Here is a 5,933-nt window from a genome sequence, read left to right as displayed (position 1 = left end):
TCCAAGAAGGGGATAGGATTCCCTAGTCTTTAGGATCGATCTGAGTTTAGGGACTTAATTTGCAACTTGAAATGCTTACAACTGGCTATCAGACATGATTTAGGTTTTATGGTTAAACAAATCTTAAAATATTAGTGCATTACATGCACAAAATATTAGAAAACAAAAAGATTAGTGCACGCACCATGCATGCCTTGATTATAATTCATAAGTGACGTACATCAAGCTCCCACGAAAGCATTGCTTGGGTATTAGTGAGAGAAACTTCTTGTAATTTTATTTAGTATTGTAAAAACATTTTTTTAATAAATTAATAGACATAGGTTCCATTTGTTTCGGTATAAAACGATTTTTGCATTTTTTTTAATTATTTTCTTCATATTTTTCGATGTTTGGTGTGATGAAAAATAATACTCAATCAATAGAAAATATTTTCGATTTGACCGAAAAAGTTTATTTAATTTAAGTAAAATGCTTTCCCTTTTTTAAAGCCACAATGCATTTTCTGAGCTTGAGCTTCTCATTTTCAAATTGGCGAACTCAGTCCGCACGTCGCTGGGACCTTGCTAGGGCTTCATCGGGCACCAGCCAAGACATGGTTAGAACACCGCTGGGAATCGATCGGAACTGATTGCTAGGACCTCGTCGGAACTCACTAAGACCCGATCAAGACCTTGCAGGGACTCGATCGGAATGCATTGGGACTTATCGAGCTACCACCAGTATCTGGTCGAGGCACTTTCAAGACCTCGTCTAGACACCGTCGAGACATCACCAGGACCTAGTTGAGTCTCGTCGATGTTATGAGTACACTTGTGAGTGTTGAGTCCCACATCGAAAATGTATAAAGAAAATGATTAAATAATATACCTAAGTAAACCCAAGCCCATTGTCTTAGGCTTTTTAGATAGAGTGATGTTCAAATATGTTCAACACCCCACCCCAACAATTGGTATCAGAGCCAAGTTTAACTTCTTGGGACAGATATCTAGATGCGTTTGGTTTGGAATTGTGTTTTGTGGCCTGCTGTTACAACTTTCGTACGTGTGACACTCTTCAAAATGTAAAAAGACTCACAAATGAAGGGAAGTTGAGCCAATGTGGAGGAGATTCGCAAGTAAGTGGGAGATTGTTGTTAGTACACTTGTGAGTGTTGAGTCCACATTGAGAAATTATAAAGAAAATTAAAAGTTAATATAACTAAATTGACCCAAGTCCATTAGCTTAAGATTTTGGACTAGAGTGGTGTTCAAATATGTAGATTAATATACACTTGGTAAAAAATCCCAAATTATTTATCTCTCCAACTATTAGGATCCTGCAAAGATTGCTGGATCCCGGCCGAGATTTCCCCAAGACCTGATCATGACAAAATCGAGACTTAGTCGGGACTAACTAGGACCCGATTGGCCCATTGTCGTGACAATGCCTGATTTAATTTATTAATTCTATTTATTTATGTTTCTCAATACATAATGTTGAAAATTGTTTTATAAATCTGGTGGACTTTGTAGGCTTGTAGCCAAACGCTCCAGCAAGGTTTAGTATCAAAAATTCGTTTCCATTGACTGCTCAGTAGATCAGTCTGAAGCTTAATTTGCCTTTTTTTATTAATGTTGCCGGCTGAAGCAATTCAAGAGCAAATGGACTTCATGGGTTTTTAGCCGCTAATAAATTTATTATTATTTTTTTAAAAAAATTCAATCTATCAAATTAATATGAGTCCTAATTAATACAATAAAAATTCATGCACATAATCACATGCTCTACTAAAAAACATGAGTATTGCTAAAAATTATATTTTTATTCAACAACTATCTCACAATCATGAAGTGCTAATCCCAACCAACTCTAATTAGATTTGTTATTGTTAAAAAAATATATCGAATGATTGATTAGGACTGTCATATCAAGATTGTAAGATAAAAATGTGGTTTCTAGCATTTCTCTTAAAAAAAAATAGGTGAAAGTTAAAAATATATGTAAAAATTACGTACATGTATTTGAACATATGTTAGTTTAATAGATTGAGTTAAAAAAAAAAAAAAAAGGAAAAATCTCCAATCGAGTTTGGAGGAAAAGTTAATTTTTTCACGTGTCACGTATGCATAGGTGTTTTTCGGAGAATTTGAGTGATCAAATTGAAATCCATATTCCCATTATTTTTCTTGCAGTAGTCAACTTCCATTGCTATTTTATTTTCTTTATGATTTTCATTTGAATGGTGATGATGTGAAATTTGGTAACAACAAGATCCGAATATGCAAAACTTAGATTGAAAGTATGATCTTTCATGTAAATGATTTATGGTTTCATAATTCTCAAGCTCATCTATGCTGTAATTTTCAAGAGAATAGTTTAAAATGCTAACAAGTATCCGTAAAATGCTTATATAATATATAAGTACAAGTACTCAAAATACATTAGCATGGAGCCTGTGGAGGGCATTTTGGGTTTCATCTTCTTTGGATATCTTCATATATTATGTAGTTTTGGATTGTTGAAGTACAATTTTAATTTAATATACTTAAATCTTGTTTTAAGAGCTATCTCTAATATATATATATAAATCCTATTTAGATAGGCTCAAATCTTTGACTTTAAAAGGCAATTAGACTTTAAACATTTCATGCCTGTGAGCTCGGTCATTTTATATTATAAGTATATTGTGAAAACTTAATTGAAATGTAATATTTTCTAATCTTGTATGTCACTTGACAGCCAAATAGGGCACATGATTTCCTAGACTTAAGGATCTGAGATACGGACTTAATTTTCTGTATCCATGCATAGATTTTAGCAATAATTTTTATTTATTTATTTATTTTTGTCTCTTGGGGATTCTAATTACAACTGGCTTGCAGAAATTAGTCACATTATTTAGGTTCTATGATTAAACTAATCTTAAACAGAACAAAATATTAGAAAACAAAAATGTGAGCGCAATATGCATGCGTGCATGCATGACTGGTCGTATTTCATAAGTGACGTCAAGCTCCCACGAAAGCATTGTTTGCTCATTATTTACAGGTGAGTACAGTTTTTGTCTGCGTATGTGTTTACGTCATGCAGTGGATTAATTCTAATTTAATTAATTAAATTAAAGTGATCAAACTCTTTAATCATAATCGGTTAGTTTGTGTTGGGTTCGTGTCTATTTCACGGATCGTGTCAGAAATTATCAGCCTTATGTCGCATGTTGGGTCATGCCGTAGCATGAATATAAGACTATATATGTTAATCCTAGCCAACCCTTTTAATATGCTAGACCCCTCAACCTTAATCTACTAATTTTATTTTAAGTTCATGTCACAAATTGTCTGCCTTAATATTATTAAGTGAAACTTGTAATTTTATTTAGTATTGTAATATATATATATTTTTTATAAATTAATATACTTAGATGTAAGGTGAGAGAATCTAGCATCCTATAATGATCCGCTAGACAACAAAAGAGACAGCGGGCAAAGTGAATGGGATGGATGAATATATTTAATGGTGAAGATTGTTTTACAAATCTGGTGGACTTTGTAGCCAAACGCTCCAGCAGACTCTGAAGCTCAATTTGCAACGGCTAACTAGAATTCTAATAGTAAGTGTTCTCAGCCTCCTACAATAAATCTTCAGCATAATTAATAGTTGTTGTCATCATGCCAATAGTAATTTCTCTTACTCATGATTTTCTTCTTCTTCTTCTTTCTTCCTTTTTTCTTTCTTTATTTTTATTTTTTATTTTTTTATTTTTTTTCCCATTCATAAAAGATAAGCCTGGTATTCTGTCATGGTGCTTCCTATATATTAATTTACTGATTCACAAATTTCATTAAGAAAACTCTATGAAAAAGAAAAACTGACTAACAAATCATGCTCAATATCACATACAACTGGGATCTCTATCTCTGATCAGCTTACAATATTGTTTAAATTTATGGAAGGAAATTTGATAAGCATAATGAGCAAGACAAATGAAAAAGTTATGCAGGATCTTTACTCAAAATCATCTCTCTCTCTCTCTTAGTTTTTATAGTCACTCTTCATCTGCTCATCTCCTCATCCATTTAAATATTCTATAAACATGCACAATACTATATTAACTATGTACTGATCAAACGTTTTCTATCTGATTTTGTTTCTTACAAAAGAAGAAAAAGTCCAAGTGGGTGCTGTGAAGTAAAGAGCCTCAATAGAGAAGACAAAAGTAAAAGTTGACAATTGCAAGGAGCAGTGAGATATTTCCAAAAAAATGAGTAATATTCGTCAAAGGGCTGAAGGTTAACCTATAATGGCTAATATTCTCTCACTTAAAAACTGGTTTTAGAAAAAAGAACAACACTGAAAAATCTCTAAGAATGCTCTATATATATAGATGCTAGACTTAGGAGAATGAATAGGTCTTGTTGAATTAACCTACTAATTTAATTAGTATTTAAATCACAGTTCAACAAAATTCAAACATATATTGATTCGAATAAATCAATATTGTATGTGGAAATCAAACACTAATTAATACACTAATTATACATGTATCATATGATGAAACAATCAATATTAATCAAGCATCAATATAATATGATAAAAAATAAATAAATAATCATCACATTAATAATGAAACACAATATTTATCACACCACATGATCAACACCAATGATATTTATTGTTGAGAAAAATTTACTTGCTTTAGAAAAACCATAGAACTTAGTGCAGTTCAAATGATATTATAAATATAAGTTTTAATAAGACAAAAATATTTTTATAAATTCGAAAAAAAAAAACAAAAAAAAAAAAACTCACCAATTAAGAATGTGCGACCCACAGGTAAAAGAAAAAATGAAATGTATTATTAATAAAGATAAGACATTTATAAAAACCAAAAAAATTTATTGCGTAGAAACTAAAATAAACAGGATCGATCAGAATTGTTTGGTAATAAAACAGCACTGCGCCAAATATTTTCACACAGCAAATCCTTCATAGTTCATCCAAGTCTGATATTCCTCATCAGTAGGTGGTATCCCTTGCTGCAAACCGTTGATAGTGCTAGTGAGGGTCTCCATCTGAATTTGCATTTGTGTATACCGAGTATCCAACGACGACATAATATAACACTTGATTAACCAGATGATACATGCAAACACGCACACACGGATTGGAAGTTTTAATCCCGCAAATGGCCAAGAAATATCTGAATATTCCAAGGAAAAACCTTCGCCAGCACTTGGTGGCTTTCTCTGAGTTCTTGAACCTGATTTGCTTGGCTTGAAGGAATCCTGCTTTTTCGATTTAGATGATTTTAATTGCCCATCTAGAATCAATAACTATAATTAGTTCCCAACAGCACGAATGGCACCAGAGAATACTCAACAAGCTTATATATATATATGTGTGTGTGTGTGTGTGCAAACATACACACAAAGCTGAAGTTTAAATATATGAAAAATAGCTGATGATTGGAAAACAAAAAAAACCTGTGGCAGGGCGTCCATTTTTCTGATCATGAGCAATACCTGACTGCGGGTTATTTCTTCTTGGTTTTTCTTCCCTTGACTTCGGGGAATGCACTTCATGTTTTGGTTTTTTCATTCCGTCTCCATTTCTCATCCCTAGAGGATTGCAAGATTTTTTTGTTCTTGCTTCACCGGAAGGGAATAGGACTGTGAATTGATTATACAGCGGAATATCATCGCTCGGAGACGGCACGGAATATGTCCTCATTTTCCCTTCTAGAACGAATTAGTCGGGCACCAAAAATGTTCAACAAGTCAATGATATGTCTGTTGAGTAGATCATGTATGTCAGCCAATGATTAAGGAACTAGCTACAGCTAATGCACCTCGATCCATTAATTAAATTTTTTACCATATATATATATATATATGGTTTATTAACAAGAAAAATTCAATATATATAAAAATTATATCATAAATCCAAAATAT

The 5,933-nt window shown here is 32.4% G+C and overlaps 1 non-coding gene across 1 annotated transcript; it reads right to left on the bottom strand.

Moving 5' to 3' along the window:
- Nucleotides 1–3,416: 3,416 nt before the first annotated feature.
- On the bottom strand, nt 3,417–3,516 carry LOC132173194 (small nucleolar RNA snoR99). Its single transcript, XR_009439285.1, has one exon. It is a non-coding gene; the product is annotated as a small nucleolar RNA snoR99 (small nucleolar RNA).
- Between the last annotated feature and the right edge of the window lie 2,417 nt (nt 3,517–5,933).

This window comes from Corylus avellana, chromosome ca2 (genome assembly GCF_901000735.1).
Source record: "Corylus avellana chromosome ca2, CavTom2PMs-1.0".
NCBI classification, from domain to species: Eukaryota; Viridiplantae; Streptophyta; class Magnoliopsida; order Fagales; family Betulaceae; genus Corylus; species Corylus avellana.
This window is presented reverse-complemented; position numbering and strand designations above follow the sequence as displayed.